Below are 7,485 nucleotides of genomic sequence, written 5' to 3'. Positions count from 1 at the left end.
CTGCGGGGCAAGGGGGTTTGGAGGGGGGGGGTGCATAGGTGGTGGGGGCAAATGGGAAGGGGAAGGGGCAAATAGGAGGAGGAAGGAACACAGAGGTGGTGGGGGGAAATAGGTGGGGGCAGGAGCAGATAGGTGGGGGGGCAAAAAGGAGGAGGCAGGGGCAAGTAGGAGGGGGCAGAAGCCAATAGGTGGGGGAAAATAGGAGGGGGCAGGGGCAGAGCAAAGGGGGACCTGGAGCTGCCCATACCCAGAGGTGTCCTCAGCCTTTGCAGGGGATGGCCCCGTCCCTACCCCCTTCTCCTGCCCAGCCAGCCCCCACCAGGGTCAAGAAGCCCCTCTGTTGCCGGAGCCTTCCCCCCAGGGCCAGTGCCCATCTGCCTCGCCTGCCTTTCACCGCAGCCGGAGGGGATTTTGGAGACAGGCAGCTCTTGGGCTCCTATGTCCTGGCAATGAGGAGCAGCAATGTCAGGAGAAAGCAAAGGGGAGCATTGGGGTTGTGCACATACTTGCACTCAGCCACACGCATTGGCTGCGTGGCCCTGGCACTATCAACAGAACAGCACTAGAGTCACATGCATTAATGCGCTTTAGTTAATGCACATCAAATCTAGGACCTCCATGGTGAAGCACTAGGAAAATGTGCATTAGACTGTCTTAATGCTCATTAAATAAGAGCACAGTTTTCAAGTGATGCTTAATGTGCATTAGCTTATTTTAATGCACATTAGCCAAATAGCATGTTTTTTTAGTGATGCTTTAATGCACATTAAAATAGGCTAATGTGCATTAAAGTGCACATGTAGATAAGCCCATAGAGGGTGAGATGCTGCCTCAATCCTGGCATGCAAAGCAGCTGGAAAACTGGGCTAACTCCTCGACCTGCCTCTGCCCTCCTGCTGCTTTCCCAAGCCCCTTGATGCTGTGAGCAGTCATGTGCAAATAAGAGCAGGCTTCGGGGTGTTGTGACTTACACCGCAGGCAGGACCGTCCCCTGGGTCTAAACACAAAAGAGGCAGAAGTCAGGACGTTTGCTCCAAACGAAGTCATGCCGAGTGCATTGCACTATAGCAAAGGATCTGGACTACACCAGTTCCACCTTTCCCATGATTAATGATTGTGCATATGCGATGATGCCACGGTGTTTTCCCTTGAAGATGACTTAGAGGTGTGGTTTTCTTTCCCCCCAAGGATCTTAGGAGCTGCACTATAGAGATGAATCACTTAGGACTTCAAACGTTTCAATTTTCACTGACTTTGAAAGCAGATTATGATTTGGATTTCTTACATATCTGCATGTTTTTCTCACTTGTGGTGGGTGTTTTTAAGGCTTCTTTTTCCCTGCCTAATTAATTGTGCTTGTTTTTGTTAATGTCAAAATACCTGTCACCTATTATATGCTTTAATAATTGTTTTGCTAGTTCCTTCATATCTTTATTTATCCAAACTCAGTAAACACTTCTATTCCCTGTAACGTGTGATATGCTAACAGGCTTTTGCTCCCAGGTTGTGCTACAGTCTTCTCTCTGACAAAGAAACCACAGATATCGGTGTAATTACCTGGGGTGGGGTCCAGAAGTTGGGGTGCTGCAGTGGGCATCCAGAGCCCTGAGTTCTGGTCCTACCTCTGTGACCTTTGGCAAATAGCTTTACCTTTTCTTCTGCATCGGGACAAGATCCTATTCGACTTCATGAGTGCAAGCCTATTCCCTTCAATTTGGGTCCCTGAGAAAACCATGAATGCATGAGGTGGGTGGACCCTCCTCCTCCACACGGCTCTTTATGACTCAGTGTCACGGTGTCTTGCAAATGGAGATGCATTAAAGATGCAAGGGAAATACAGTGGTGGGGGTGGAGCGCACTTGGATACCAACATCCAGGTAGGCAGGGGAGTGGGATCTGGCCCTGGGGCCTAGACTGTCTCATGCTGTGTGTGGCTGCCTTGCACAACAGGGTTTTGGTCCCAGCCACGTCTGCTTAGCCCTGCCCCATTGAAGGAACATGGGTAAGTACTAACCAAACCCAGATGTCTGCAGCTCCTTGAAAGCATTCCCTAGGGTTGAATGGGAAGTGAGTGACAAGGGAGGGAACACAAAACACAATTCCCTTCTGCCATTGAGGCCGTGTACCTACACGGCCGAGGGAGCGGATTACAAGGAACCAGCCGGGCTCAGTTACAGGGACCCACCATAACTCCTGGCAGCAGAAAATTTACATTCAGCCTCCAATTATCTCTTATGTCCAGAACAATAAAAATTAATGAAAAAGGATGGGTTTACTAGCAATCCCCTCTTTCACATGCTGCTGCTTCAAGTGGTAATTGCTGCAAGCTTTGGTCCTACAAATGCATGGGCTAGAGGGACTTCTTGCTGCCATCAGCGCCCTGGGCAGGCAAGTTTAATTACAGGGCTGGGACCTAAGGTTTCATTCAGAGAAATATCAGGGTTGGGACAGAGCTGAGGTCCTCTGCAGTTCTGTAGGTGAGCAGCCCACATGGGAAACCACCCCAGAGGTTCACAAATCTCCTGGGTCTCCACCCAACTCTAGGTCAAACCTACGCTTTCCTGTAGACTGCATTTGGGGTTGCGTTCCCTAGACTGGAAACCGCTGCCTCACTCCACGCCAGCCCACGAAATGCAGGGACAGAGCTGTGTCCTTAACCCTCAGGAGATAACGAGGTCTCCACAGAGTGGAGTGGTATCGCCCAGTTGTTGCATGCCACACTTTTGTTCGTGGAAGCAACCTACCGTGCTCCCTGGTTTTAAATCCCTAGCTGCGTTCATAAAATGTAGGATTCGGGCCACAAGCAGAAGAGACACCGAGATGAAGTGGAAGGAAGGGAGAGGGACGCGGGGAAAGCAGGACCCCGTAACCAGGAGTGCAGGGGAAGGGACCTCTCCCAGGGGCAGGATGCACCGGCCAAAGCACAAAAAGTCAGAGAGGAAAAGGTGGGAGGGGGTTAAGGAGGGGAAAAGATCCGGGGACCTGAACCCCCTTCCTATTCTAGTAATGGGGTAGAGGCCTTGTTACAGCTCCTCAAATGGCATCTAGCACCACGTCCTGATACTTCTCCTGTATGAACGCAGTTTGACACGAATGGCGACGTCTGCTGGCACAGCTGGAAATGAGTTTCAGGGCAGGGTTGTGTTGCACAAGCAAATCGGTGCTTAGCAGAGCAAAGTGATGCCTTGGCAGCACGCAGCAGAGACCGCTGCAACTTTGACCGGCTGCAGAGCCAGCACGTGAGATCTTGGTGTGTCACTGCCCTGAGCAGACATAGAGGGGCTTTCAGCAAGGCCTCTGGCACTTCTTCTGCATCGGTGCTCCCTCAGGACCTGCCTAGAGAGGGATCCCAGCCAGAAAAAGGTCTACCGAAGGCTCAGTGACGAGGCACACGCTCACACTCTGGACAGCGGGGGAACAGCCCTGGTGATGTCCATAATTTAGCTATGGCTTATGCATGTTGCATGACCCAACTCAGGTTCCTAAACAGGCCTAGATGCACTGCGAGAGAAGTGAAGGGAAGGTGAGAGGTGAGAAAGGAGATGCATCAAGTGCCTTGTGCCCCTTTGTATCTTGATTGATGGACCTGCATGCAGAGAGGTGTTATTGGGGCTAGCATTCAGCTCTACTTCACGGGTAGGACACGAGGAGTTGCTGTAGTATGGATCCATCCGAGTATCTTGGATCCTGTAGTAATGGATCCATCTGAGTACGTTGGATCCTGTACTGATGGATCCATCTGAGTACGTTGGATCCTGTACTGATGGATCCATCCAAGTACCTTGGATCCATCCGAGTACAGAAGGGGCAAAGCTCTTCATAATGCAGACCCTTTGCTCCTTCTGTTGACCGCGGTATAAGTCCCTCAGAGTCTGCTCCCCAAACCCGGTGCCTGTCTTTTCTATGTTGAATGCAAACTCCTTGATATCAGAGAGTGTCACTATATGTCTGCACAATGCCCAGTGCAATGAGGCCTTGTTCCTGGTTAGTGCTTGGGTCTATCATAATAAACATGATTAATAATCATCCCATCTGAGTGTCAGTGCAATCTTTTCCCCACACCCCCGCCGTCGTGCACGTCAGCATCTGTTACTTATTTCACAGAGAGTTGTGCTAGAAATGTTTCTAGGGAATTGTGATTTTTTTTTTTAACAAGGAGCATTTTCACTCACCTTCCACCTCTAAAACCTCAGTGCCCCACGTCCAACTGCCCAGCATGAGGAGGAAAGAAAAATACAAGTAACAGCATTTGGAAACCACTAAGTCTCACAAAAATGCCAAGTATGCATTTTTGCATTATTGCAAAATCTACCTAATAATGCCACAAAGTATAGTCTGCCATCCCTAGCCTTCCCAAAGCTGGAAGCAAGTGCTGTTTATCCTGAGAGAGAGCAGAGACCGTTGTCTTTTCCTGGACAGCTGCAAGCTTTATCCCTGAAAGTTCATGCAAGCCTGTATCTTCAGCCTCTGCCTTTTTTAGTGCTGCATCTCACCTGTCCCAAGCATTGCTGCAGGGAGGAGTGGTGGGAAAGGTGGATTTGACAGGGTCTGCCCCAAACAGCTCAGTGCTTGAGTAGTCTCAGCTGGGCGAGCGGGCTGCATAAAGGTGACGGGCCCAACAATAGAGACCAGTTCCCTGCATGTAGCACCATCCCGTATGTGGCCCATCTACCTATAGCCCCCAGCTAGCAGCGTAAGAAGGGGTTTCCTCAATGTATGAATGCCAAAATAGATGCATTCATGGCTGAAGAAGTGTGTTCCTTTTGAGGAGACTTCAGAATTATATTTGTGCTTTAGGAGGTGAGATTTTTGCTCCCTGCATTGTTTTGAATTTGGATCTGCTTGGAAGGGTTTGACTCAACATCCAAGCCAGGATTAAACCAGGTTCATTTGGAAGTACCATAGGTCCAGAAAAGCAAGAAGTCCACCTTTGAGCTTTGGAGCTGTTCTAACTTTCTTCACGACCCATAGCCTACTTCTCCTTGGCCAGAGTGATGTACACAAGGGATGCTTTTTCCAGAATAGAGAGGAGCAAGACCTCAGCCATTATGGAGCTGGCATGATGATCTCTATGATTTCCTAATGATGTTATTAATTCCTGACTTGAGAGGTCTATCTAATTCCCATGTGCCTGTAAAACACCCAGCCAATTACGTATGTTTGTATCACGGTGCGGTATAGAGATATTGGTGTATCCCCCATCTATCAAAAGGATAGGGCTGGGACTTTCAGAAGGCGTAGACATCAGCCTCACTCTGTTGCCATCGAATGAGAGTTTTCCCATTGATTTCAGTGGAAACAGAGGCCAGTGCCAAATCCTTTTGAACTCCCTTTATGATTTTACTACTTACACACCTTTTCCCTTGGTCTCCTCCATGAACAGCATTCATACAACCCTCTTCATGGCTACACCGTATAAAATGTAACTCCTGGAAATAGTTCCTGGGAATAAATGTTTTATTATGGCAGCTATGGGGCTGATGCCCTCATCCTAAAACACAGTGTGGGCTCAGTTTCCGAATGGGGGGTCTAACTCCTACATATGCCTGGCCCAAGCATGGCAGCGCGACCCGGCATTTAGCCTCAGCATCAATTTCAGCAACTGAATCTGGGATTTCAGCTGCTTATGTGGGAACTTCGGGCTCTTTTACTACAGTTAAAGCTTCGTCATTGATTCTCGCTCAGTTCTGAACACGACAGAAAGGAGCAATGTCCACCGGAGTGGACTATTAAATGAAAATTAACACTTAAAAAGAGCAAAGGATACTTCCCTATTATAGAGCTCCAGCCACTGTAGCACCTGATCCAGGCTGAGCTCCTACCGGCTATAGCAGGACCCGTGAAGCTTCATTATTTCCCACCTGCTTCGTGACCCACGTATCAGCCCAAGTAACCCAGTTGCTGCCAGTACTGGAGAAACAGAAGAAGGCGGATCAACACTTACGTAACTACCTGGCCCCTGTGCTACATTTCCGGAACTTTGCATGGAAGAAATGTCCACTTGAAACTGAAGCAGGTGTGCACGTGGTTGATTTAAAATAAGCCATGAGAAATACGTATATGCATTCATGCACACGCACACACACACATGCATACTCACACGCGCGCGCACACACACTCATGAGTGTTCTTTCCTTGCACAGAAAAGGGAGCGGTATGAGTGGAGCTGCGGTTATAATTACGCACGTGGACCTTCCAGTGGTAATGTTTCATGGTGGGTAATTGCGTAATTAGCCATTATGACTGAGGAAATGTAGACAAATGAAAGTATTAACTAAGTAATTTTGATATTAAGTCGGGCGTGTGTTGCTGTTCACTTCCTTGAGCTACTAAATGGCGGCAGCTGGGGTTAGGAGACAGATTCCTAATGTTGGGGTGATCCATTTTGTCAGGTTTGTTGCAACGCCCCAGCCAGGGCATGCCTGAGCCTGTGGCCCTTCTAAATATGCCCCTTGACAGTGCTTCTTGGCAGGTTTCAGAAATGTGTCTTTAAATATTTGCTCTTAGCATTGCAAACCAATCACCACTTCTGAACAGCGTTCCAGAACAATAACCCCACCAGATGCAAATGTCGATATATCCAAGTTTCGTGCTTGTCGAAGTAACATAAAACAGGTACTCGTTAGAATACCCCAATCCTTTGGTTATGTTTGCACGGCAAACAACAAGCGCCTGAGTAAATATCTCTGCTCCATCCGAAGGAAGTAATCCTGACCGCTTCTCCTCCTTGACAGCAGTGGCAGCTATTATAGGGGGGTCAAATATCCTGGGTGAACCTGTTCAAAATATAGGCGAACACTGTAGGGTGCAACATGTGAAAGCTGCTCCCCTCATGCAAGGCATGGAATAAAATAATTTACTGATTATTTGGGGGGGCATTTGGGGGGAAATGTCCATTTTTCCTTTCCCCCCCTGTTCTCATGCAGTGAGAAAAAGCGTGTTCAGAGGTTCATATTTCCCCCTGCTTTTTCCTGGCAGTCTGTTCCCTACAGCCAGAGGCATGCAGTAGGCAATATGAACTAGGGCTTGCATCTGCTCTGTTACACCACTGTAAAGGAATGGAGTTGAAGGGGTGTAAAACCATAATAAAGGCATGTGGGATAGGGTCTGGCACTGTTAAATGAGGCTTCATGGTTATGAGGCTGAGAGATTAAATGGGGCTGAGTCAGCCGCAGCTGCATGGTTGGGGTCTCAACCGCATGGTTCAATGAGGCTGAGACCCCAGAGGCCACCCTATGGGCTGGATGTCTTTGCAACCAGGCCTGTAACTCTGCAGGTTTGGAAAAAAGCCAGGGAAAGGGAACACCATTCAAAGACTCCATTTCTGAGCATTTCTCTGAATAGCTACCACAAGGAGAATCACATTTGCATAAATAAAGAACCCTCTTTCCTCTTACTAATCCTACCTAATGGCCCGTCAGCCTCAACAGCATCAAACACAATATTTATTGAAGGCCGGAAGCAAAAGACTCCTTGGTTGTGTGT

The sequence above is a fragment of the Alligator sinensis genome, unplaced genomic scaffold, assembly GCF_000455745.1.
Source record: "Alligator sinensis unplaced genomic scaffold, ASM45574v1 scaffold469_1, whole genome shotgun sequence".
In the NCBI taxonomy this organism is placed as follows: Eukaryota; Metazoa; Chordata; order Crocodylia; family Alligatoridae; genus Alligator; species Alligator sinensis.
The sequence above is the reverse complement of the archived record's forward strand: the minus strand, read 5'-3'. Positions refer to the sequence as shown.